Source organism: Amblyomma maculatum, chromosome 1 (assembly GCF_055883805.1).
Source record: "Amblyomma maculatum isolate TAMU_Amacu chromosome 1, ASM5588380v1, whole genome shotgun sequence".
NCBI classification, from domain to species: Eukaryota; Metazoa; Arthropoda; class Arachnida; order Ixodida; family Ixodidae; genus Amblyomma; species Amblyomma maculatum.
In genome coordinates this window covers 197,703,755-197,731,549 of record NC_139344.1, presented here as the reverse complement: position 1 = coordinate 197,731,549, position 27,795 = coordinate 197,703,755, and the positions used below count along the sequence as shown (strand labels likewise).

Below are 27,795 nucleotides of genomic sequence, written 5' to 3'. Positions count from 1 at the left end.
AGCAAAACTGGATCAGAAGCGGGCACTTTTGCCACTTGCGGCCGGAGAATTCGCATTGGGCAGGGACAGGACATCGATCAAAAGCATAGGCAGGAATGATGCAGTGTCGAGGCTGGCTTACGCTCCATTTTTTTTTTTTTTCATCCATTTATGTTATGTTGACAGAAATACTGTTTTTCACACTTCGAATCGATCCCTAGACTCGACCGTGTTTACATGCTTCTGCAGCAGGGTCGGACGAATCGGCCCGACTTTGCGGCGGAGTTGACCGATACCGCCAACCACTGGAATCTACTCGGCGTTTACATGAACCCAGTAAACTGTTTTCTACCTGTTATGCTCAACGTAGCTCTACCCATTAGCTCAACCTAGCCCGGTCGAGTCCATCTAAGCGGGTTTGTCATGGCAGCCCGCTGAAATTCTTTGCAACTGAACGGGGAACGACTGGAGTGTTGTGTGTCTGCTCACCACGTCATGCAGGAGTCACCGTCTTACGTGGTGCGTTCTCAGTGGACCCATGGACTTCACGTAAAGAACAGGCCTCGTGCGTGGGAAAACAGGTCCAAACGAGTGTTCCTGAGAGGCCCCAGTTTGAAATAAATATTTATTCCGTTCACCAGGTGCATTAGCAGACAGTGTACGCTCCAAGAGAGCGAGACCCCCTTTTTGTTTTGTCGTTCACTTGCAGATGCATTTATAGCCATAGAAGAAATGCTATAGTTAAAGTGAAGCACAGACGGAAAAATTTCCCGAGTACAGGTGCGGGAAGCTTGCACCTTTTATTTCTAGACTCGCAGCGCAAGCAAGTGTCACGTTCAGACCGCGCGCCCGTTTTCGTATACGAAATGACGTAATGCTCATATCTGGGGTGGCCCTCGGGCGGCGACTGAGGGATAGAGCGCGTCCGCTTAATAACGGCGAAACAAAAACGGGAGCCAGTCCCTACCGAACTGATCGATTCCCGATCAATAATGCACTCGCCCTCGGGACGCCACCTCCTCGGCTTAAAAAGGGAGAGAGCTGCAGCGCAACGGGTGAGAGGTGGTGGTGGAGGGAAATTAAATATGGCGACGGCGGTATCTGTCAAACTTGCATGTTTTTGCACATGTGCGCGTGCGCGCGGCGCCGTCTTTGTTGCCCGCAAGAGACAATAGATGGCGGCGCGAGCCCGGGCGCTGGCCTAGGTGTCGGAGACGTCTCATAACCGGCCCGGAGCGCAGGGGCCCGGCGCACATTCGCGAGAGGCTCGAGAGAGCGGGGGGGGGCTCCGCCGGCCGCATTTAAAGCAGCCAGCTGCGGCGCCCGGATTTTTGGCCCGTTCGGGATAACCCGAAGCCGCCACGCTGGATTGCTCAGTCTCGCTGCTCCACGTGCTCCGGCGCTCCGCGTGGGAGTCGCCCGTCGCCCTGGGAGCTCCGCCGGCCGTCGACGCGCCGGCATGCTGCGGCGAGGAGGTAAGCCGCTTTGCGAGACGGAAGCACGTTACTCTCTCGGATGTGTACGCTTTCCCTGTGGGGACATTTCTGGGGACCGTCCGGTGTTTGGGTGCGTTTGCGCGTTTCGGCCCGGGGCCTCCCGTTCGGGGTCTCGGAAGTCATTGGCCGCGCGACGCCTGTCATGAGGCGTCAAGTGCGGCTCAGCTGTGGCGCCTCTTGCGCGACCGTAACGCGCTCCATAGGCGAGACAAAAGCGCGCGCGCGGTAGCGCATAATGACGGCGGCGGCAAACAAAAGCGGAGCTGCGGCGCGGCGCTCGCGGCGCGTCCCCGAAAATAATTGCAACCAATGAGCGCCAGCGCGCCGGGGCCGTAGCGCGCGTCGCCATTGGCCCGCGCCGCGCGCGTCGCCCTCCCCCTCGCGGCGCTCGCGAGGAATTAATTACGCCGGCCCTCGTCCTCCTCGCCTGCTCAACCTTGGCGTGTGGCCTCAGTCGGCGTCGGAGTGCTCTCGCGCGCGCTGTCTCGGCGCTGCTCCGTGTTCCTGCCGCAGCGCAGGCGCAGTGCAAGGTGTCGGCCGCCCGCTGCCAGTCGATGCACGCCGCGCGCCGCGCTTGGATTAACGTTCCTCGATGTCGTCGCCGACGCCCTATTGTGAGCCTGTGAGGTGTTGCCCGAGCCGCATCTTGGCTTGACTGGCCTCGCGAGCCACCGCTGTGTGTATGGCCGGCAGCCAAGATCCGTCTGGGATTGTACTACGGTGTTACACTGGTGTTGCAGTTCCTAGCTGGCCAACGGCGTCCAGTCGACGGTAACGTACCGAATTTTTTTCTCTTGGTCGTCAGCTGCACGCCGAGAACGGGGATTTCTGACCTCGGCTCGGTGTGGGGCTGTCGTCCACTCTCACCTGCCGTGTCCGCTTTGTTGACGCTCTGATGGCCCGCGAACCCACCTTTCGCTACTGTTGTTTTCTTTCGCACCTTGCTCTTGCTTTGCAGTTTACATTTTTCGAGCCGTCAGTTGTAAGAGTAACTTCTTGCTAGAGACTGGCTTTCGCGCAGGTATATAAACGGTGCGCACCGCTGTCACGGACTTCGAAAGTGAACGATCGAGTCTTTGCGTTTATCGCTCAGTTTGCTGGTATATTGTGCGACTTGCAGCTTGTGGACTGACAATGAGTAAAGCACGGCTGCGACCTCCAGTTGAGCTTGTCGTTTCTCAATCCACGTGCTGCGAGAAGCTCAGTTCTCCGACCGCGTGGTTTCGTGTTAGGGACTTTAGGGAGCGGACCGTCGCCTCATAGGGAGGTCTGGAGAGGAGTGTTTTCCCTAGTGGGGATTACCGGGCTCTCTGCCGTTCGCTCTCGCTTGTCGAACGTTTTCTTCACTGCTTCGGTTACGCTCACCATGCTGAGGAAATAATGTTCCATGTTGAACTGTGGCATGACTGCACCATGAGTCGTATTTCGGCACATTCTCATTGCGTTCAACTTTCCTTATGGTCGTCTAGGCTAGGTCGTTCCCCTCGGCGATAAATGTGTTCAATGCAACTTTGTCTACGTATGTACTCGAACCGTAACTGTTTTCCTTCGTTTTTGCGACGACTCGCGAGCTGGTGCGCATTTCAAACGGAGTTTTTTCCGAGCTAGAACCGAGTCCAGCTTTTGGGACGCCTTTTACTTGTACGGCTGTTCTGAGATACTCCGAGGCATTTTTATGCACATGGTGGGAATGCTGTAAGCTTCTGATGCATAGCAAAAGTATCCCTTTGTAGTTTTCTCTGCGCTCGCGCCGAGTAGTTACAACTGCCATGAACAACACGTGGTCTTTTTTTTTTTTAAGTTGTTGTGAGGTAGCTGTCGAATTTATGGACATATATACAATATATATATATATATATATATATATATATATATATATATATATATATATATATATATACAATAGAAATATTCTACGCTTTTGATGCGTACCAAAAATTTTGCTTCTGAAGTTTTCGTTCACGACAAATCAGTTAGACCACCGTAGCAATATCAAGAAAAAACTAGAAGCCTACGAAGAGACATATTGCGGATATATTAATTCTTATGGTGCGGTTATAGAATATGTGAAAAAATAAACTTCGCACACCCTCCCACAGTTTCTCCAACTTTTCACTGTATGTGGAGGAAGACCTGGCGAGAGATGGTTATTGGGAAAGTGTTGTGATTACACTTCTGATGCATAGGAAGAAGTTCCTTTTATCCTGAATGCTGCTGCTAATTCGTGCCACCTGAGTCAGGCGCTGTGAGGTAGCTGGCTTTGTCTAAGTTGATGAGCGCAGTGCTCTCTCTTTGAGCATAGTTCGCACAAACCGAGCTTTACGTCACTACAAACTGCTCAGAAGCTGCTCAAATCCTTTAAAGATCGGCATGGCAGAAGTCAATAAACAGAGAAGCTAACCTCCATGTAGCTATGACGTCTTTGCGGAGGTCAAGGCACCGAATCCTCTAGAGTATGTGTGTCACCTTGAAGCTGACATCGGGTTAGGGGACGGGTACGCGTTTCCGGTCGCTATCACGAGAGATGCTCCACCGGTCGAAGGGTAGTTCAAGGTCTGGCCGTCGTACTTTGTTGAGTGAAAAAATATCCAGTCCGCTGTCGCTTTTTACACTGGTGTGCTCGTGGTTGCCGTTTGCATGCGTTACGATATCTTTTTCCGGCGTTTATGGCAGCTCTTGTAGCTCCAAGGTCGATACTAAGCTTGAGAAAAGAGCAAGAACTAAGATTCCTTCAAGGCGCAAGAGGTCCTGTTGTATTGTTCGATTTTTGTTAACGGGATTCTTCTTGTCATACGTCTACATCAATATTATCTTTGACGAAATGGGTGCGTGTTACTCTTTTTTCGTGGGTAACGTTCGAGTGCGTTATTACTTCTGGCTTATCGAGCTTAGTTAGTGGCTGTGTCCTCTCCAAGGTAGCGGTTGGGAGATACTTTATTTTACTTCGAACAGTTTGCTTGGTGAACCTGTAGTATTGGGTCATTTAATTTCATTACTATTGTGTTGACGTATATTTTGTTTACTGTAGTTATGCAGCAAAACACAGCCACGGAACAAAGGCGAATCACCATGCGACTGCCTCGACGTTGTCGTCAAGTAAAGGTTAAATAGAGGTAAAAATAATTGCGGCGTGGCATATGGGAGACGCAAACCGTGAACAAAGGTCTGATGAAACAATTAAGCGTGCAATCTGTGCGGCAGAGAGAAGTAGGCGAGTTTCTGCAGGATTCCGCATCCACACTGTCGGGCCTTTCTTCTGTTCTTTTTTTTTCTGTGCGTAGTTTGTGTGGCGTTCGGAGTGTTCTAATTCTTAGCTTTCTTTGAATTTACCACCGATGCGAATAAAAGCCCTGTAGACAAGCACCGAAAAGTCAGCGCAGCAATTATTTGGCGCGCAGCTGTCTCGAGCTCTCACATTAGTGCCTTTGTGTTCTCTGGCGACGCCTGTTGTTAGTGTAGAGCTTGATGACGCATCGCATTTCCACCGTGCGTGGTGCAGCATCACCTCCGCCGGCATTGTAGCCCTGCTACGATCCGAATGTCTCTTCCGGCCAGTGGTCATCGGCGAGGAGACCGCCGGGCAGAGTCGGTTTTCAAGCCGCTCAACGGCCATTTAGCGCCCTCGGAACGAGCGCATTCAGTTCGTTCTCATGCTTGTCAGGGCTGCCGTGGACATTGGAACCAAGGCCGCGCGCTGCCTGCGTAGTCCCAGCCTACGGCAGGGATGTGTTGATTCGCCCGGCGAAGCGAGCCGGGGTCAGCCGGGGAGCGGAGGTGTCTCGTGACGAGCGCCCTTCGCTGCTGTCAGGGTGCGGCTGGTCAGTCCAGAACGGCCTGTCTGCCAGCGCGTGTGCCGTCTTCGTCAGCCTGCGGAGGAAGAGCTGGCAGGGTTATCGATTAAACGAGCAAGAAAATGAGGCGCGGAGCTCCATTTCTTCTCATTCATGGGACGCCCGTAACGCGAGACAGCTGCGAAAGGCGCAAAACTTGAGCAGAACATGTCCCCACTTTTGCGGCACTCGTACGCGCTCCAGTTACGGAAGCGCCAATTATATCCGCCTTCGATTACGAAACGTACCTTTAAATGTCGTATGGTAGGAAGGTTTGGCGCCGTAACTCGGGGGCCGGCAACTCAGCCGCCGCGCGGGGTGCCACTTCCTGGGACCGCGCTTCGTTCGCCGCATTTTCACCCTCCTGCGGTCTCTCTTGGACGTGTCTCATTAAAGACGGCGGCTCTCGCAAATTAAGCCGGCCGCTTCCCTTTTTGGCCTGCGGTAGTGTCTTCGTGCTTTCGTTGGCAGTCGGGCGGGTTTTGTAACGGCGTTACAAAACGACCTTGTGAGGAGATCCTGTCAGGAGGGCACCCACGGGTGCCTGGGAAAGCTCGTCTCCGCCGGAGGCAGAGCGGCGTCTCCAGGGCGAGGCTTTGTAAATATGCTCCGAACTGCTTTGTTGGAAAGTCCAATAAAGGGACGGTAATTTGCGCCGAACAAAAGCAACGTGGGGGCCCAACCGGCGGAACGCGCCGCGCTGAGACAAAGAGTAGCCGGCAGCTGCACGTGCTGTTTGCCCCGCCACCCTGGCTTCCCGCGATGCACGCGCTTTTGTGTGTCATCGTCTGTTGCCATTTCAAAGGAGGAACCGAAACGGAAGCCGGTGAACACAAACAAGGGCCTCCGGCCATGGCCATCTGTGGCGGTGCCTTTCTCGGCTGCCCGATCTGTCCTTCCGTCGCGCTGGCCTGTAAGCCCCGCCTGGCCCCCTCCGCGGAAGTCCGGAAACAAACATTCTCTCGGCCGCCTATCTGGCCGCTTTCTTTCCCGATTGGCCCGCGTCTCCACTACTCGCTTTGTCTACTCTGGCTTTCCTTTCTGTTTGAGCCCTCTGCAGATTGCCCGGACTTAAACAATGATTGTCCGGCGACGTCAGCGCGAACGGCGCCTGCAGCAGCCTCGCCTCTCCTGAACTAAAATTTGCAATCGCCACCATACAATACTAGCATTGTTTGGTCGACGTTGATCAATTGGGCGGCAGGCGTTGAAGCGCACGTGTAGCGATTCCCCGACGTAACTGGCACATGCGTCTGCCTTACCTCACCGCTGCGTGCTGCGCACAGTCGCTGCTTGCATGTAATGACAAACTCAATTCTGCCCATCGCTCTGTTGCGTAAGTTCGTCTTTTAGAAACATATGCCAAGTTCTGTGTTGGCGGGCACTCTCATTCTGAGTGCGCTTACACGCTTTCATCGCCGAAACACTGAAAGATAGCGTCGTTTAAAAGTGAGGCTGCATGCGCCATCTGACACTTCCGCTTGGTGGTAGCGAGCAGTGCAACTGTACGCACCTAGTTCACAGGTACTGCGTGGTTCAAATACGAGCAGCCTTGCTGTCCTTTCGCGTTCACTAGACCTTAAACATAATCTCGTGTTCTCTTAATGTTTTCTTTCCCCTCCACGTTCGCTGTCACTTGGCGCCGCTGCCGCACAAGTGGCGGCTCTCCGGGAAGCCGTGTTGCAGAATAAAACAGCCGCATGGCGGCCATGTTACGCAATGACACGGGCGTACTCGCGCACGAAAAAAAAAAACAGCCGGGAAACGTCGCTGCGGTGCTCTGGCGAAGCGTGCATACATGTAGATGACTCATCAGTACCAATGTACGTCGCTGATGGAGGTGCAGGTAAACAGCGGTGGCCGAGTTAAAACTCCCTACAGGGAAGTTTGGCCATCGTTAAGGTCGTATGTGGCATTTCCTAGTTCTTTACTGGCCTAGCTTTGGTCGGTTTTGGTGCCTTTATGGTTGATTTCAGTTGTCATGCCGGCGCTTTCTGCACACGTTGCGTTTGATGGGTCCAGTGCGGCATAGTTAGAGCCAATATCAAACTTTTATTGTACGTTACTCTTGGGAATCTGTATCGCTGCTTCCGGTGTGCATTAAGACCCGGCTAGAAGCATAGGTCCACCCTGATCAGCTGGCGCTACTTCGCAGTGGCGTTTGCATTAATCTTCGTTGCAAAATTTTGGGTCTCCGTCGAGCATACCGGTGCAAATCATTATCCTCCCCTCTGGTCCCTAAGAATAAAGTGCCTGAAGTTTTACTGCACTAGCTTGTAGCACCGTTACTGTCAGGTGTCGGCAGCCCTGTATCGCTCACAGCGTGCCCGGCACCTCACAGCGCTGTTTACTCGGTCGTCGGGGAAGCCGGAAGACGTGCTGCGCTCAGCTCGACAGGCGCAGGCAGCCAAAAAAAAACGCGTGACAGGGACGCAAGAGCTCGTTCCGTTCCGCCGTCGTTCGCGGCGCGCGCGATAGAGCCGAGTTGGCATCGTACCGCGTGCTCTCACCGGGAGTCAGCCGATCTCAGACGACGTTGGAGTCGCCGCTCGATGGGGCCGCCGGCGCGAGCATGCGCCCTGCGGTGGTCGACCGGAGCGCCGCTCGACTCTGCCACTTGGCCGTGGTTCCCGCGCAGTGCCGAGCCCGAGCCCCGGGAGGAACGGCCGCTGCTTGTTGTGTCTGCGACGCGCTGTCGTACACGCGTCGCGCCGGCGTCTCTCCCCGTCCCTCGCCCTCGCTGGCAACCACACGTGCCGGCGGCGCGCTCTTGACTCCGAGCACGGCCTTCGAAGGGGAGCCGCTCTACACCGGAGCGTTTCGCCCGGCAATCGACGCTCAATGAACAGGCTCGTGGGTCCGGCGCCGGAGTGTGACTTGCAATTAAGTTCATTTGCACTGCAGTCACGCTAGTGTGTGCCTGGGAAGGTGGGGGCTCGCTTTGGTGCTGCCTTCTTGGCTTCATTCAGCGGTTGTCGCCTTACGGTTCTCAGCCGTCCCGCTAAATGTGGCAGTGCGATAAGGTCTCAGGCATTTCGGAGCCTCCTGGTTTCACCTAGTGTGCGCGACATTTAGCGCCAACTACGAATATAAAGCAGCGTATTGATGAGATGTTGACAAGCACCCCCATCGATACCGTTTTTATTATTGCACGTTGTTGCTAACTGACGCTGTTCATTTTATACCTTTTTTTTTTTTTGCAGTTATGTAAGACCACGAGTTTCAATCGCTTCATGTAATTTTAGGTAGGTAGGTAGCAGGGTAGGTAGCACCCGCTTTCCAGGCAGATTTGCGACATTTTGTGCTGCCTGCAAGGACAGATCCAGGCTTGCTGGCCTTTGCCTTGATTTGTTCTTGCTTGGCGTGGCCATCCTGTGTTCCACGCACACGTTTGCGCCTTTCACTCTAACTAGGAGAACGTATTGCATCGGTGTGCATCGATTACCTCGATGAAAACCCGCGCTGCTGATCTTGAGGCTGCGGTCTCTGCTTCCGCGTCATGCCATTCTGCAGCGTCGGCACCGCGTAGTCGCGCTGGCTAGCGGCAGCCGCTTAACTCACTCTCCTGGGAGCTTCTCCACAGTGAGGTCAGCGGTCGTTCCCAGCGTGAGACGACTCGTTGGTTTTCAAGCCTCGGCATGCTGTCGGGCGGGGACAACACCACCCCCGTTTAAGGCGCTCTGCGGGGCACACGCGTGCGGAGTTTTCCAGGCCGCTTGCAATTAAGTTTAAATTTGCGACGCTTTGCACGTACCGCTAATCTACTTAGTAACAGCGCCAGCTCAGTTCCGTCGGGGAATTCATTGGAAGAGCCTTGCGCCATGTCCTTCGGAAACGAGCGTATATCTGCGTTACCCGTTCCTTTGGCAGAAGGCGCCGCCAGGCTTTAATTAGGCACCACAACTGCTGGCACGCTCTTCTTGCATCTGCGGATATGCGGAGCGAGCGCCGATATCGCATTATGGCTTGTATTCTCCTTCAGCGTACTGCCTCCCGCTCGACGCAGTATGGCACATTGAAATGCGCGGTCGCGTACGAGAAGACGAGCTTTGTCTCCCTAATGGTGCGATTTGAAATGCGCGCACGGGCAATGGCTGGACGCTGCCAATCTGTGCCCCGAATAGGTACCCACGCGGGTGGCTTCCACGGCGCCCGCCTGAATGATCACCCACTTTGGCGCGCTCAGATAAGCCACGCGGGGCGACGCTGAAGAGCCATTCTCCTCCTCTGGGCGGATTAACGAGCCGGTCGGCGACGACCTCAGAGCGTACTGCTCCGGGAAGACCTTGGTCTACACGCTAATGTCCTGGTTGCTGTAGCCGAAGCGTCCCGTCTTGTAATAAATTTAAGTTTAGCGTTTCAAACGAGAAGAAAAATCAGACTGCCGATTCCAGCGCTCAAGTCTGTTTTTGTCTCCTCTTTGGAGGCGCGGAATAAATTCCCTGCATTCACTTTTTTTTTTTTTTTTTTTTGCGACCTATCGAGACAGTTGGGGTGTTTCACAAGTCCGCCTGCTCTTACAGAAAGCTTCAATGCAATGACGTAGAGCATGTATAGCAGCACGTTTCATTGCCAATCAACAACTACAATATAATCGTGTAGCTCGCGTTTCCGAACCTCTTCCCGCGTTCTCAAGCTCTGAAAGAATGTTCCTTAAGAAAGCTTCCTCATTAGAAAAAGCAAGCTCTCCACAAATTAATTCTTGATTTCTGAGTGGCCCCACGTGCATTTTGTGCTGCAGTTTGTGGTTTAGTCGTGCACTCCTGCCGACATCCTGCGTCTGCCGTCGTGGCTTATCTTGACGTCCATCCGAGACAATAAGAGCTATGCAGTTGACGGCACTTTGTGTGCCTTACGCGCCTGTCTCTGCGTTGAAAGACGGGCGGGCACTTGGTTTTTTTTACTTTACTCCGTCCATCTGGCGCACGGCTTGCACCCCGTCGGGATGCACGTACTCGGGAATGCCCGCCCCGCGTGATCTGAAGCTGTCTCCCACCGACTTCTTCCGCGTCAGGTAGACGGACGCCGGTGTGTTCTATCGCCGTATTAAGCAGCTAAAGGAAACCTGGCCTTGTGATATCGCAGTCGTAAAAGTGCGACGCTCTTGAGCAGGTAGGTTGATACATTCTCCCGATACTGCACACTGGTTTAAGTACTTAACATCCCTTACGGCAAACCACGTTTTCGAAGTGTGTAAACATGGCTTCTACAGTAAGACCACTGCTCAGTTGAAGGGCTTGCCGCTCTGAAAAGTCGGTATAAAAATAACAAGGGAGGTGGGTGAGGGGGAGGAGAACAAGGTGTCCATTCAAATGCAACCTGCGTAATCCTCCGAGAAGGCGTCCTTTTCTTTTTCTAATTTCACCTTACTTCCTGTTCGTCTCGGTTCCCGTGTCGGCCACCTCTATTATTAGAACGTCCGTGTGGAGTACGTTTCTGCCGAAGTTTCAGTCAAATGTGCACTATTTCTGTTTAGCTTTCCGGATGGGCACTCAAACTATACGCATTTGCGCGAGTTGCAATGAACACATGTTCCATTTAGCGCATTGCTTAACAGATGACGGTATGGCTTTGATAACGAACTTTTGCTTGACTTGTGGCGGCGCTCGTGCGGTACGATATAGAATTGTAGTTTATTCGCACCGCGTACAAAGTGCACTATCTTGCGTGGACGTAAGGGGCCAGCATTTGATGCTAGACGCTATGTTTGTATGTTATTCGTGGACTGCAGAGAGCTACATGCGGACAACTTAATAGCTGTGAAATGGGCATTGGGATCAAATTTAAGTGGACATTGGGATCAAATTTGTCCAGTCGATATATGCAGCAGGAATCTCACCAAGCCGACATGGTATAGCCTCTTGGCCGGCCAAAAGCACTGTGGCAACATTTATTGTAGCTAGCTGGTGTTTGCAATAGTACGCTACAGTAGCAACATAGCATGTTGCATTAGGGCAGTGACTGCGTGCGCTCATCATCAAAAGACATACACACTTCTCGGAGCAACAACGTGGGGCTTTTGCCCGTAGCCGAGGGCAAACATGCTTACGGCGACTCGGTGCATGGCCGTCGTTCATTGCGAAGAAGGTCGTAGGCATAGGGAGGGCTCTCGTGTCGTGACGTTGAACGGTGCATCTGCGACAGCGTTCCAGGCAGCCTGGGTGGGAGCGGTACCGTTGCGACACCGCGGTGGCAACTTGCGAAAAGGCATGTTGAACAGCAGCTGCCGCGATAAGTCTTGCTGCTTGCGCGCCTGAAATAGTGCTTAAGTCACGTGGCTTTTCGCAATCGAATAACACACGTCAGACTGACGACCTCTTCTAGTGGAAACGTTCGGCCGCAGCTCAATCGCACAGGCCATAAAGAGCAACTGACACCTGCCCCCTGACGTTCTTTTCTGCTCTAGAGTCGCCCTGCCTGTTTTAGCATTGTCAAGTAGCGTCTGCTGTAGATATACTCTCAGTCCGTGATAAAGAACAACTAAGTTTTGATTCTGAGTGAGCAATTACACAAGCAGTTTAGCCTAACCCAAGGATTTGTACCCGTTATGAATGCGACCTTCATCGCACTGATTCCTGGTTTTCATTCTTCCGGGTGTTGCGCAAGCCCCATGCGGGGCTGTTTATAGGGCCGTACACTTGGCGCCACCTGTCATGAACAGCTGCGAAAAGCCCATGTTTCCGGTGCATTGCCGTGAATAATTTCGCACTTCGTACATCGCCGTGTAAGATGGCTTCGTAGTGTGCGAAAAATCAATTACAATATAGAATCTCATCTCTGCACTGGAATGTTTATGTATAAAAATGGATGTTGCACAATAGTGTCGCTTGGTATGCAGTGAACTGTTGGATAGGTATTTAATGACGCTTGTGAAGACCGCATTTGGATGACAAGAAGGCATTCCTTCAACAGAGTTGTCAGACATGAAGGCTACATGTCGTCTGTATTTTCTTTGACACACTTCATCTTCTATAGTCGAAGAGACGTTCTCGATTACGCCGTTCCATATTTGAATTGGCTGGACTGGAACAAGCAGTGGATAACGACTGTTGGTAGGAAGAGGAAAAAAACGAAGAAACGGACTCCCTGTTTTTGAGGCGATGGAACACATCCCGTCTCATAATTGTTTGGCAGTGGCGTCAAAGCTGCGAGGCCGAGGAGATGGCTGGCGTTCATGTTCGTGCTTGGCTAGCCAGCGCGTGAGGACAGCGTGCTGGTTGGAGCCATCGCCCCGCGCTCTTGGTTTCCGCTCAAACGCGAACAAGTTGCGGAACAAGCTGTCATGTGCTGATTTCAAGCACACTTGCTTTTTGATCCCGTAGTTTGCTTTTAGCCAGAATCCTCAGTGTACGTGAAAAGAGCTTGACGAAACTTCCGGCATTTTGTTCATCAAGGTGCGCGCGATTGAGCTGCTGTGTCATCATCTGGGGATTTGTCGCGAAAATCGACCGGACTTTCAGAGTCTGTCCTGAACAGGGTCGGCGTGAGTTCGATATAGATAAGGGGATGAGGACCTTTAGTCGTCCTTAAAATATCGAGGCTTCATGCGCATTTCCGGCCGAGTCGGGTACGCAATGGCCTGGGGCTGCCTGCGGTCACTGACGTGAAACTGAAAACACAACGCCGTACTTGGTGAATCCGCGGCGGTCTCATCTTAGGCTTTCCGCACATGATGGCCTGTTTCGTTTTGGCTGCGCGCCCCCATGGGGATTCTACATTTTCTTCTCCCCAGAACAAGACGGCTCGGGTGCGGGCAGCTTTCACTGCACACGCACAGGCGTATTCTAAGAAGCGGATAAGCAATCGAGTGGAACTTGTTCGTCTTTCTGGTGCGTAGCAATGGATGCCAGTGCCAAAAGGGGGGAACGCGGCGCAGAAAAGACTTGGTTGAAACCGGAAAATTACACAATTGGGAGGATAGAGACGAGAAGCGCATGTCTCACTCAGATATCCTGCTCTTAGTTTGCGTCGCGCGTTTCCCAATCCCGTTAGAGACAAGTCCTGAGGCGTAGCACGATTCTCCTGCTTTGTCCAAGACTTGATGAACAAGGCACAGGGCGCCACTACGCAGTGGACTGGTCCTCCTTTCGCAGTCGACGTCTCCCGTGAAGCCGCTGGGCTGGAAGGCAGCCCTGCCGCTGCTGGTTTCGTCGAGTATGGTTGACTATTGATATGTGCTTACTCGGAAGCTGTCACTGAGTTCTACAAGGCGGTGGCGCCACCATACCAGTATACCAGGTCATTTACTGCAGGGCTTACCGACTAACCATCTCGATTTCAAGCGGCCATGTCTCGTGAGTGGCTCTCTTCGGTCCTATGTTGTGAGCAACTGTGCAGCTCTGCCGGGATCGGCAAGAATAGATGTTGCCTGTCGAACTCCGGTATCTACGCAAGGTCGATCTCTGGATAAAGTCATTCCCGTCAAGTTCTCTGTTATGAAAATCATCGTATCATTAATTAATTGACGACGCGAGCTATTATCGTCCAGTATCATTTCTCCCGGGTCATGCAGGGTGCAAGCTATGTTGCTGAGTAAGAAATTTGCGCCGCTGTCTTTCATTTCCAATCATTCCAGCGACCTGTGCACGAAAGCCTCGCTCGCGCGAGCCTCCACTGTGCCGCCACTTTTCCCCATGTTGTCGCCGAGGGTTTGTAAAGTGGAGTCCCGAACCTAGTGCACAGAGCTGCCGCTCGCTGGCCCTTTGCACTTCTGCCGGCTGCCCATTTTCTCTGAAGTGGTTTATGCCACGTGTTTTCTAAATTGGCTCTGTAATCAAGCCGAACGAAAAAACAAAAAAATAATGTTACCTTTCGTCGCGTTGCCATGCGGCTGGCGGGAAGTCGGGAGGCTAAATTAAGCTTCTCCAGTTGTTGCACAGCGCCCTGGGTAGTTTCACTATTTTTTTTTTTTCCTTTCTTTTGGTCGCCGACGCAGGAGACAGGACCATTAGTGTCAGGGCCGCCTCACAGCCGGATTGCTGCAAATCATTGTGAAGCAAATAGAGCGATCGTAACGACCAACTTTGTCTGGAACGCAGTAATGCTCACAATCTCGCTTCGCCGCTAGGTGGCGAATGGCTTTTCGTTTGTCGGTCAGCTGTGTCCACAGAGGGGGCCCTTGTTTTACCTCTTAGCTTGCTCTGTCCGCAGTGACATGTGCTGGGAACACACGTACGCTGGCGGTTTCAGCAAGGCCGGGAATATGTCGTGCGCACGTCGTCGGACGCGTCATGTCGCACATGCTGTCCGATTACTCTTGCTGTACGGAGAAATTTCATTTCTCGCCAGCTGTCTGCCTATGTTTCTTGGTGTCCGTTATAAGCGAGGGCTTGTAAAAGGCGAAATTGTCGGGAAATGCGTAATGTCTGAGCCGAATGACCTACACAGGGTCCATTTTTCAGGATTATCTATATAGCATTTTCTCTCTCTCTCTCCTTTTTTTTTTTTTTTTTTTTTTTTTACTTTTTAGCAATCTTATTTCGCAGTGGCTGTCATTTAGTTTATTCTCCGTCCGTAGCTAACGCGAAAGTGGCTATTAATAATGGCCGAATCAGTGTTTGCCCCTTTCGCGCATTATTTGCGGACATGATGCTTTGGCAAACTTGTTCATTGTGCTCGAATTCCTTTTTTATTGGAAGCACTGCATGGGGTAAAATTCGCAAAAATTGGTGCCCAGTTGTCTAGAGGGAAACATTCATGCAGGCTACTAACCTGCAGGCGAGGCAAGGGTAGCCATTTGCTTACTGACGAGAAAGTATTCTAGTTAAAAAAAAAGGGGGGGAGGGGGGGGGGGGGTGTACTTCAGATTTTTGGGGTACTGAAGCCACCACCAATAACCTTCCTTCCTGCCTTCAAAGAAGCAGTCTTCTGCCAGTTTTCACGCACATTTCCTTTGCGATGATCGAAAGCTTGTTGCCAAAACATACGAATACTAGGCAAAATTGTCGTGGAAGGCAGTAATTATTGTGGAATTCGGTGAGATGCTTAGGTTCCCTTGTATCCATAAAATAACAGTAAAGTACCGCTCGCGACACACGCAAACACACACACACACACGCACACACACACACACACACACACACACACAAACAAAATCTTATAATGGGGTCGTGGCCCGTGGCGCCCTGTGTCACTCGGCTTACCAATGGCAGTATTACGGGAAATCATTTTTTTTTTTTTAATATATTCGCATGTCAGACAAGTCGGGTGATAAATGTTCTTGTAATTATGCTTTTGTCTTGTAATTAGTTTCTTATCTAGGTAAGAAGAAACGCTTTAAGGCTATACTCACTAAGCTTTTGCTTGTGTGTTTTCTTTTAAAATAATGCATTAGACAGTAGAGCTCGATCACCGCGTGACAGTCGCCTACAACTGCTAAGTTATTATTAAACTACTGATGTTTCGAAAATCCAATATATCTGTTACGTGTAACAGGTGTGTTTACATTGTGTGAGACACGGCCGAGCCATTGTGGCTGGTCTCGGCTGCTGATCCCAAAGACGCGGGTTCCGGATCCCTCCACTACGGCGTCCCACATAGCCTTTAATAAAGCCTTTGAGTCACTTTGGGACGTTAAACCCCAGAAAACTAAACCGAATCGTGATGTCACGTACGAAATAAAAAAAAAGGCAATTTTTGAACCGCGAATACTTACTTAGTTGTCGTTCCAGCTCTTCAAGCAGGCTGGCTTAAACGTTGTAAGGAATTAACATTAGGATTCGACGATTATAGTGCCGTTCTTTTTTTTTTTTTTTTTCGAGTCTGTCATGAGCTAAACACTTGCTACATAACACGGCTATCGTTGTGATGATATAAGCGAAACAGCATTAAATATAAATTATTGAGCGGTCCTAGGTGAATACCGGATGGTAACCATGTATTCTGCCCTCTGACGCATCATTTGAAAGAAAACCTGCAACTGATATTGGGTGTCTCTAGTGCTGTAAAGCTTTTTCTTTGGGGGAGGGGGAAGGGGAGGGGGGGGGGGGTGGAGAGGATTCTGCGTGGTGACCCTAAATGTTGCTACAGTTGCACTGAAGGCAAAATGAATCCGTCACGTATATGTGCTAACGGTTCTTACCGGTAGCAACACTGTCGACGGTACTGCCACCGTCACCATACTGGTAGTCCGTCTTTTTAAGATATTTTCAGTTAGGACGAAAAACCGTTTTAAAGGGGCAAATTGTGCGAGAAACGGTGACTAGATCCAGAAAAACAGAGTTACGGCACTTAATTATCCTCAGTTAAGACTGGGGCTTGGGGCGCTTGCACAACGCCTTATGCAGTCGTATTCTTTCTCCTACCGTGTTGTGCGCTGCTTTAACGGCGTAATTATTCTGCCAACTTAAAGAGACCTTTGTATTGCGCTTTTTCCTATTCATAAGAGGTAGTAAAATGTCCACTTCCGTCCAACTGCCAGAACAGTCGGGCACAGCGGCAAAATTTGAGTCACTGCCCTAACTTTCTTTCGTCATATTGAAATATAAACTCCTGCGGAAACCGCGCGATCTTCGGTTATTTCTGTAGGGATTGGGAAAGATCTGCCGGAATAGGCTACCATTATTGTACCGTCCTCCGCCAGGTGTCTAATCACCGTCACTTACCGCTAGATTATTGGTTTTGCAGAAACACGGGGTTAAGTTTCGTTTACCCATAATAATGACCGTAAACGACTGCGTGCAAGTACTCGAAAAAGCGGCGCCTAACTCAAGCTTCGTATTAAAGTAATTTAGTGCGCCTCCTGCCACTTCAGCGCTTGCCAGTCAGCAACGATTGCGTGTCTGTTAAAAGCTTCTTTCGTAACTTTTATAGCAGTGTCAGCCTATATTCAGTGTCTTCTGAAATAAAACATCCCCCACCGCGCCTAACTAAGGCATTGTTCTGTGTGGAAGCACCGCAACGCATGCGCGCGTATTGGGTAATGTTGCGTGTCACCTGGAGTGAGTGGCGGTGGGCCGCCGGCTAGCTACCGTGCTTGAGGCCGAATGTGTCACTGTCCAGAGGCTCGTGTTTCGCGGGTTCCTTCGCTCGGGGCAGCCGTTGTTACACGAGCGCGCGCCCCTGTGTACCGTAGCTCTAAGTTCGGAGAACTTCATCCTTGGAGCGATTCCTCGTGCCCTGTCGCAACGCAGCTCAGGGTCCCAGATCCAGGGATTGTCCCCCGCCGTCGTTGTGTGTCGCTTGCCTCGAGAAGGAAGTATTAAAGGAGAACGCCATCGGCCCTCCGCTGTTGTGAAATAGGACTTCAGCGTCGAGTTGTTCAGTAACGCGCTCTTTCATCCCACTGTCGTATGTACTATAGTGGTACATTGGACATACGCAGTACGTTGTTGCTGCCACGCTGTAGCTGCACTCAATCAGCGCTGTTGTTCTGGATGCATGCTAAGTTGGGGCTTACCTAGTATAGATGGAAAAATAAGGGTGTTAGGTACATTCTAGAAGTCAACATTAATTGCCCACATGGACCTGAGGGGGAAGGTCACTTCAAGAATTATTCCTAATCATTTCATATCATCACCGCTACGGAGTCAGCTCCGGCGGCAGCCAATACTGGTGCTCAGAGCACCAACGTCATGGTAACGTAAGAGTGCTCTTCCCGTGCCGTAAAGATGCTGTCGACCTGGCCAATCACGCCTATCCAGCCGTCGGTGTTGGCAAAATGCGTTGGCATTGTTTCCTCGATACATCCTTTTGATAGAAGACTGTCGATAACGAATGAATTCTGAAGTTCGTTGGTGAGATGGTAGAGGTTCTGGTAGAAGTAGTAACAGCGATACAAACAAGGTTTGTTTTTCTTAGAACTTGTCTAAGAACTTGCACATCGACACTTAGCTGCTGCTGCCCAGTACGACTCGCCTGGCGTCTGCTCGCTCCACTGCCGAAGGCATCGCGCAAATTGAGCTTATCGTTATATCGCTCACGAGACGTGTCCTCAGAATCCCTCACGGAACTTGTGTGACGTCAGTATGCGTAAGAGTTGCTGTTAATGGTTCTAAAGGAGGAAGGCAGATGTTTCGAGTAGCAAATTATGGTGGAGGACTTTAGTCCGGGATGGAAGTCTGGGGATTCAACCCCGGGTCAAGTCTAGGGCTCAAGTCACAAAGAAGGTCATGGTTTGATGCTGTGCATGAGATCGTGGGTTCGATTCCATCGCTCACGGCACAGAATAGCAACTGTGACGCCAGACGTTGTCGAGCTGCTGGGGGGGGGGGGGGGGGGGGGGTATTTTTTAGACAGGGCGCGCAATTCCCTCTTAATTTCTCTTTGACATCAAAATTGTGACGTAACCGTTCTTCGTGCAGCTTTTCGGATGGTTCAATAACGTTTCACTGCCTAATTGGCATGCATTTGCTAGCTTAGTTAAGCAACAGGGAATCGACTTACGTGTCTCCAGTTATAAGTCCTAAACCCCTCACTACACCACGTGACCTATACAGTGCGCGTTCTCAAATCGTGCTTCGCTACACGAGCAAGCTTTTGCCGTCATACCGGTAGGCGGTCTTAAGCGTCTCGAATTATTATGCGGACTTCCTAGTATAGTGGCGACGAAAGACGAACCTTTATTACAGCGTTGGCCCGTTCAGAAGGGCCATCCGCTGTCGATTTTGGCCTATGGACGATTAGCAGGGAGCAGCGCAGTCTCCCGGCTCGCCATCGCAAGGGGCCGTTGTCGAAAGACCGCACTTGTGCGGGCATGGTGTTGTTCAGCGAGTATAGCGAGCAGTACTTTAGATAACACAGCTGTTCTGTCTTTTCTGGTACGAGCGGCGAGTGCGTACTGCATACACCAAACCAGGCAGCGCTCAAGACAGTTCTGCGCGGGGATACTGGCTGTAGGAGGGAGCTTGCAAGAATCGGCTCACTGGTGCTTGCTACATTTTGTGTCCCACCGGGGCGGTAGTCGGTGCAGCGCGCTAGTCAAGTTTTCTCACGTGTGACCCCTGCTTTACACTTCCTTCAACATCGTTCCCGAAAATGGCAACGACAGTGGTTTCGAGACCACGCCGACTGCTGGTATCATTTTGATACTTCGGCAGCCCAGCACTGTTAGCGAGCTGCGCCAGGCGCCCTCGTCATCTGGAGCACGGCTTGTATGGAGAACGCCGCTTGTGAATGGCGTTCATTCACACTCGTTGTGCGCGTTCGGCGTGGTGCTCCCGTGGTGCGTGTACGCGCGCGAAACTACGCTCCTGGTGACGCATTTCGACGCCCTAGCTGCTGCGGCGCGTTGGCGTGAGGGCGCCCCGACTTGCCTGCACCGTTCCCCGCGCAGGGAGCTCCGGCTTGCATGTGCGGGCTTGGGTTGCCGCGGCGAGGCAGCAACTCCGAGTGACAGATGGCCGCTCCCCCCTCCCCTTGCTGCCGCACTCCCCCTGCGCTCTGTTAGCACTCCCTTCCGCTTTTCCATTGGATTGCGGACTCCCGCTAGGCGCACGCGGTCAGTCGCCTTCCTGCCCCGTGACTAGCCCGTCTCTTCCTCGCTCCGTCTGCAGTCATTTCCAGGCACCACACCCAGCTCTCCCGGAGGGCCGGCTTCGCCATACTTCGTCTTGCCGTTTCTTTTTCTTCGTTTATTTAGGAGCTCGTGTACCTGATGGACCCGACCTTGAGTGCTGCACACCAGCGATGCGATGGGTTTAGTCCCTTCGCCACACCGATGAGTGCACATAATTCGCAATTTTATTGCTTAGCCGTCCTTTTTTTTTTTTGCTTTTTTTTTTCTGTACTGCATGCAGTAAATTGGTGTTAGATACCTGAGGCGACTTCCTTCAGGTGCGGTGTATGTTCATCACGGAGACGGGCAGCTACATAACGCGAGAGGCGGCTGCGTGCTGCTCGTCAAGCCCCTCAATAAGCTGCTCGTCGCTATCACTGCCGCATGTGTTGTCTTTAGGCAACATTTGTCAGCAGAGTTGTCGTTCCAAGGCATGGTGTGACTTCAAGCTTTGCGATTGAATGTTGCCACTCGGTATTGGGCATTGTTACAACGCGCATGAGGCTGCTTACTGCATGTGTAGTTTTGCGATCTAGGTAGATATACTCCCATCGTTTGTAGTCCGGCTCTTGTTTTTGAGCAACGGCGCCTACTGCTGCACCGGGAGCGACATTTGCGGCATAGAGTTTCCTCTTGTAGCTTCCTCATATTCTTGGCAAGGAATTATGCTGTACTAATGACGCTACATTGGCAGTGCACTCCTACTTCTGTGCGAGTTGATGCTCGATAGGCGATGGTACTACTCTGCGGTTTTCCTGCCTCATAGCCGTGTTTTCTTTTTCTTTTTTTTTCTCGTTGTAATAGCCAGTAACATTGTGAAACATAATTTTCTTGCATGGCAGAAATTAGAGTAGTATTGATCTGAAACGAAAGCAAACTGTATAAATTGCTCCATAACGGGCCGCAAGCTAGCACAGTTCGGTGGTTGCGAAATGTATAACGACGCTTGGATCTCACTGGACTTCTGCCACAGACATGTCGTGCACTTGTAAGGGCAGTTGCAGGTCCATGAATGCTTGGCGATTTTTTTCAACTTTCTACTGAAAAATAAAGAGGTTGTTTTGGCTTCTCTTTTTTTTCCCCTCCCAATTTTCGTGCTGTTTTTGCCGTTGCTTATGTAAGCGCTTCCTGCCAGCGTTTCCAAATTTTACTGACATTTTCTTGAGCTCGAGTAGATTGCTAAAATCGTGACGCGAAAGCTTCAAAGAACAATCGTTTAGAACCTACTTGGCGTTCTACGCGGCTGGCGCAGCTCCGATGTAAACAGTGGGTGGCAGTAGATTTCGCGTAATGCTTCATGCTCTCTCGCCATAACTGTTTTCGCCGGGCTGTTGTAATCGAGTGAATTCTTTTTCTTTTTTTCTGCTTAAATTTTAGCTGCACTTATTTGCATGTACCGTTTTTCGCAAAAGCTCACTGCCTAATGCACTGTAGTCGCGTTTGCTTGAATGCGACTGTAGCGCATCACGTGTATCGGTGATGCTAACGGGATGCACCGCCGTTTACATGTATTGCGTTATCTCTGACGCGATGGTGGTGGCACATGGTGCCGGATATTGAATACAACGCAGAGTTTCCGGCGAAACTTATTTTTTCTTTTTTCGGGGGAAAGGGGGGGGGGGGGGGTGCTTGCATTTTAACGATGTATTCAAGAAGCGCACCTCTATCGCGCATGTTCTTGAACAGATCGTTTTATTTGAATATTCTACTGCTTTTGCTAGCCTAGAAGAAACTCCGCCAGGTATGGTTACGTTGCCACGCAAAGGTTGTCTGGGGGGAACCTGTGTAGCGGCGAATTCGGCCGTCAACCAGTAGACTCTTATGCAAGGCGAGAACATAAGATTGGCACTCGCACAGTCTCGAAGAAGATGAATTTTAAACAAACTCGCAGCCCTTTGCGGGCACTGTGCTCCAGCGTCGGTTCCGCTGTCTCGGTGCTCGTCGAATGCCCCAGACGTGCAGCTAATTCCCTTCCCTTAATTTCTTACGCGATTCGATCGCTCTTACATGCACTGCGGAAGTAGACTTACTCGCCCTAATTGAGCTCCGTTTGGCGACGCCTAACATATTTCCTCCGTTTCCGCATTCATGTAAACACGACTTACTATGACCGAAATGGACACGCGGTCGTATGGCGACGCATACATGCGCAGATTGCAGCCGTTGTCTAGTTTTGCAAATAAGGGAACTTCGCTACCGGTCATCACTTCGAGTCATCGGACTGGAACAGCCTCTCGACTGATCTGCGGCCGCATTTAACTTGGGCAGCGAACAAAGTGCCGCGTTACCTTGCTACAGTTTGAGCACGTCCTCTCTTCTTCGTGGTTCGCGGTTTGTGGGCGTCGTGTGAGGGTTTCAATGTCTGTTGGTATACATATCAACATGGTGTTTTGCCCCGCCGCTCTGGCCCAGTGGTTAGGGCGCTCGAAAGTTGTGCCCAAGGATGCGGGATCGAATCCCGGCGGCGGTGGCCGCTTTTCGCTGGAGGCGGAAAGCAAGGCTCCCGTGTGCTGTGCGATGTTAGTGCACGTTATAAAGAACCCCAGGTGGTGGAAATTTCCAAAGCCCTTAACTACGGCGTCTCTCATAACCTGAGTCGTTGTGGGACGTTAAACCCCTTAAACCAAACCAAACTAATGTGGTGATTTGCGCTAAAGGCTGCTGTGCTATCAATCCAAAATGCGCTGTCCGTGTTTCACTGTGTTCACGCGTAGGCTAATGCTGAGAAGTGGGACGGATGTCTTGTTTCTATCTGTTCGATTTACATACACCTGTCCGGGTGTACATGCACTCAGAACAGCAGGATATGGGATAGGACCTGAGCACTCTATGAAGGTTATGCTAGGTTATGTGTGCTTCACTTGCGCGAGGGTCGGTCGTCGGCGCGTGTAGGTCATAGGCGTGGGTTCTACCAAGAAGCATTAGCAGCACCCGCTGCTTCCTGCTTTAAATATTCTCATTTCTGGTTTCTGGGCAGCTGTGACTTTCTTCTGGTTAGCTTATCTAGACGCAGGTCAGAGAACCGCATGCTTCAGAGTCGTCCCACCACTGCGGTGACCCCCCTAGCCCGAGTGCAACGAGGTAACGTTGTTTGAAAAGGTTAGGCGCATGACATCGACTTCCCGCTTCATAGAAAGACAAAAACGAAAGACGCTGAGACGTAGACCGGCGATCAGGCATGAAAAATGTCTTTAAGGGCGAAACTGTCACTGGGTCAACACTTTTGCAAATGCCTAAACACCTAAAGAGATTTTTTTTTTCCTTTTTTTTTTTTATAGTGACATCGAGTTTTCACCTTCTTTGGTCGCTCACAACAGTATTTTTCAATTATGCACTCCTAGCACAAACAAGCGCAGTAAACAGAGGTCCGTCATAGTTTTGTAAAGAAAACACACCTTACTTGACCGTGGTTACTTCTTGCAGAGGGCACACATGTCTTCTGACTCGTTTCGAAATCTTAAGTTTTTTTAAAAGGCACAGGCGTTATAAATGGAGTGCCTTTTTTAAAACTCCGTCGATTGTCTAACCGAGCAAGAGACGTATTATTTAGCCTCTTGCATGTCGCGTGATAGCCGCTGTTGCTTGTGCCTGACCTAACCAAATATAACCAATTTACAAGTACCCAAGGTTGTTTCGCAATGTTGCATGAAACCCGTGCCATGCACTGAATGCGTTGGTATCGGAAAGCGTTTTCCTGAACTTTACCGCGACACTGTCATCACTTGATGTAGCGTTCACCCCCCTGGGATTGTTTATTAGCACAGTTAGGCTTCTTCACCCCGCCAGGGTGGCGCAGTGGTTACGGCGCTCGACTGCCGCTTTTCGATGGAGGCGAAAAGCAAGGCGCTCGTGTGCTGTGCGATGTCAGTACGTTAAAGAACCCCAGGTGGTCGAAATTTCCGGAATCCTCCACTACGGCGTCTCTCATAGCCTGAGTAGCTTTGGAACGTTAAACTAATAAAGTTAATTCCATCCATCCGCCCCAGAAACCAACTAACCAGTTATGCTTCTTCGGGCATGCTTTAGCGTCCATTTTACTTTTATTGCGTCTTCCTAGATGTCGTTTCCGTAGTTCAGGCTCCATTCATTTGTTACTGAACTTCACTTCGTCTTCAGCTGCTGGTATGACGTCCTACCATGATTTGTTTTGTCCCCTCCCCCCCCTTTTTTTTCTTCTATGTTCTCTTTTTATTTGCGCACCCAGCCTTTCGCGCACGTTGCATAATTTATACACTCTATTTTCTTGTCTCGCGAGTCTCCTGTGAACAGTCTTGCCCTGGTATGTCGTGAACTCGTGGAATCCCTTTAATGAATAATTGTCCGCACTTTCGTGCCACTGGATTTTGCTGCAGGCGCAGTTTTCCCCTATTTTTTTTTTCCCTGGTCTTTCCGCACACCATTTTCTTAGCGACGAGCAAAGTTCCTGCAAAGCTTCGGCCTCTGCGCATGCGCCGTTCTTGGAGGGATTGGGGCAAAACGAAACTATGCGCGATCGCCCTAGTGCGCGGGCAGGAACGCCGTGTTCGTATCACTTATTTGCCGTGACAGCGTCGGTTCCGGACACGTGGGATGCGGGCTGTCGTATGCGGCGCCGTATCTGTTGCGCGGCGTCCAGCTTCCACACGGAGAAGGTGCCTAGCGCTGATTACCATTTTGTCGCGCCGACAGCGCGTAAAGAGTGCGTTCAGGTCGTAATTGGGGCTCATTTTCGCGCTTATCGCTTGTGCGTTTCTTTCTTTTATGCGCGGCGCCGTGCACCAGCGCTGCAGTGACACCGGGAGGCGATGGAGCGACACGCTAGGAGGAGGAGGGAACCGGGAGGTGGAGTGTGGCTTGCGTGAGAGGGACGCCTGTGCTGCGGGAAGGGCGAGGGTGGTGATCACGTCTGATGTGTGCAGCATTCGCAGGTGACGCCACGGCAAGTTGTTCGTACGGCCAGTACGCGCACACCTCCGCTGAGTCGTGCTTTAGGCACTGTTCGCTTGCCTCCCGTTATCTATGCTTTATTTTTCTTTCTCTGTTTAGGAGCCGCTGTTTATTTTCCCTTCTTTTTATCTTCGTCGATCCCGGCGGCGTGTGGGTGCCGGCTGCGCCACACGCTTATCGGGTCCTGTGATCGAAGCGCCGCCGCGATGATATCTGGCGGTGGTGCGCAGCGACCGGCTGCGGCGCTTGCTTGCTTGCCGCGGGCCGGCAACAATGGGAGGCGCTGCTTTCCGTGCGTCCTCGCCGACTTCGGTCGCGCCAAGGCGCATGTTCGCTTGTCGTCGGTGCTACGCTTGAGAGGATTCTGCGAACGCGGGCCGCCTCCCGGGGCCGTCTTCGGGACAGGGGTGGAGCGTTGGTGAGAGACTGATACGGCGGGAGCAAGATAACTACTCTCTGCCACCACCTGGTCTCATTGTTCGACGTGAGGCAAACCATGGTCGGCTGTGGCAGCCTATGGTGTAGTTTGCATCACATGGCATGAGGTCAAGCCAACCAAACCCGCGAACTTCGCGGGTGAAAAAACAAAGACGCTTTTTGCTTTCATTCGCCGCTGGAAGGATTCGAGCTCATACGTCGCGCGAATTCACAGCTGCGCCGTCTTTGTGCATGCAACCACCCTTCTCACTGTCGCATAGAACCTTGTCGAATAAGCATCTGCAGCAAATTATACGAAGAGCCGCGCTGCCTCGTGTCCCTTTTTCTTTCCGATGGGGGCCCAGTCATGAAAGGTTATAGCACAGCCGATCTGGAGAAAGTATGATGACCAGCATTTTGTGAAATACAGCTTGACTTGAAATCTGCCAGCCTCGTATGGGGGCTGTTCGTGGTAGAGGAAGTTATAGCGCTCGAATGTGCAGTAACAACAAATCTGTTTTCTCGTACCCTAGTCACATTCCCTTCGACGTGTTAAATGCATGTTTGAGCTCTGTTGCTGCTTAGTGGCAGGTCGTTTCTTGCACGTGTAAGGTTCGTTAACGAAAGTTGCCGGATAGTTCAGGAAGCAGTTAAGAGGGAAAAGTAGTTAATGTCTAAGTGCTTGGGGTGCCTAAACTCAGCCTTTTTACCGTCCACGTGTTATTTGTGACAGCCTGTCACCGTCACGCCTTAAAGCTTGTTGAGAAGCTTTTGTTGTTGTTTTTTCGACCCTGCAAAAAGGAGAGAAAGAGCGTTGCTTGTAGTCATATCCTGTGGCTACTTTCTCCTGTGTCAGGAATGTGTGGGCTGTGGCAGGAGGGGCAACGTGTGTGTCCTCTTCCGAAGTAACAAAGGCCATCTGGCTTCACGTCGAACACCGGGCTTTTCAGACGCGCTGTGGTGAGCGAACATTTTCCAGGGACTTCACGGCCATTAGTCCGCGCGGGCTTCGAAGAACAATTACTGGAAGTCGGGGGTGTCTCCAAAATTGTCTTCGCCTCGCGGATTTGTCTCTTCACGTAGCCCTGGCTTCCCATCTGCACAGCCTAATGGCGTACGCAGAACGTGAGAGCTTAGAGAGAGAGAGAGAGAGAGAAAAAAAAGAGACGCGTGGGGGCGAAGAAAAGGGTCGCACTGTGGTCTCTGGTGCTTGAGTGCACTCTTGAACGCTTCCGTCTGTAAAACAGACCAGGAACAATGGCGAATCTCTTCCGGGGACCGGGCCTCTTTGTTTCTTTTCAGCTCTCCGGGGGCTGTCCCTCCTTTGTCTTCCCCTGCGCATCTCCCTTTTTATCGCTGCCATGCGTCCTTTAGCCACCTCAAGGCCATGACAGCGTGAATTCTGCTCGGCCAGCCGTGTTCTGGGGATCGTCTCTTTGTGCCGCCTCAAGCGTTTTTGAGACAAACACTGCGCGGGGGAGCGCCTCCGCGAAAACGCGGGAGGGGAGCGCGTCGCCTAGTGGGACCGCCATCCGGACGGCTGTCACTGGACGGCCCGCGACGGAGCCCCCACTCTGTCTGGGGCCCCCCTTCTCCTTTTCTTCCAGGGATTAAAGCTTTGTAATTAGCTCCCCGAGCAATAATTACGGCCGCCTTTCTATGCCTTCCCCGATCACCATGCGGGCGCGGGGGTGACCTTGGTGGCGGTCTCGCCACCGCCGATTCACGTGGCGCGCGGCGCGCTTCTCTGGGGGACTGCTGCCATTTGGAGAAGGTGCCGCGGGTAGGGTTCTCCGATTGAGGGGGGGTTTCCTGTCTTCTTCTCGCCATCCCGTCCGCATCTGCGGCGAGGGGGACCACTCTCGCCCCCCGCCTGGAAAGCGTTGTGAAAAATGGTGGCGGTTTTCCTGATGACAAGGCTGCCGGTAGCCAGCGTTCTTCTGTGGGCACTACTGGCGGGAGGAGCGCATCGTGAACCCCGCAGCTCCCTTGACGCTTGAGGTGGGAGGCGAGCGGCTGTCTTGTCTGAAGCGCGCTGTCTTGCCCGCCGTAGTGGTGCAAGCTGATGGGTTGGCCACTGGCTTTCGAAAGGAGGCATCCGACGCGGTTATCCCTATCCATTGACCTCTCGAATTACTTCGGAGCGGGTCTGTATGGTTCCTTGCGGCAGCCTGGAATATTTTATTTTAGCGTAGCCTGGTAGTCTATCTTGTGTGTCCGTACTGACACCTACGAATCAGAGGGAGTGAGATATAGTCCCAGCTTCGCTTATTCGTTTGCCCACGAAAATTTGTCTAGGCGTGGCGGACAGGTTGACCGATCACTCCTCCATGAGCACACCTTTATTGTTCATTTCGGCTAGATGCAGTGCAGTCCGAACAGCAGAGAACGGTTCGTTTACGTTTAGGTGCGCTACGCGCTAGCTGGTTAAAAAGTAAGTTCCCTCCCCTATCGGCGCAGCCCGAAATCCCGGCAGAGACTAGCCCTTGACATTCACAGAATGCCGGCGCAGCTTTCATCAGAAAACACGGTGTGTGCAGCGGAGTGTTTATTCTTCATTAAGATTTTCGCAGAGCTTTAAAAGAATTACATAATTGTGCTTTTGGCCAGTCGGGACGCATTTCACTCTCTTTCGCCACTCCTTCCCTTGCAA

The 27,795-nt window shown here is 51.7% G+C and overlaps 1 protein-coding gene across 7 annotated transcripts in view; it reads left to right on the top strand.

The window, feature by feature from the left end:
* Nucleotides 1-27,795, top strand: part of zfh2 (Zn finger homeodomain 2) — a 359,438-nt gene that overhangs the window by 239,434 nt on the left and 92,209 nt on the right. Inside the window, exon 1 of one of the 7 annotated variants that reach the window (XM_084589993.1) lies at nt 1,929-2,246. The exons of the other annotated variants lie outside the window; for them this stretch is intronic. The gene's annotated coding sequence lies outside the window, so the exon portion shown is untranslated. Of the gene's footprint in view, nt 1-1,928; nt 2,247-27,795 lie in introns of those variants that run through there. 7 annotated transcript variants of the gene reach the window in all.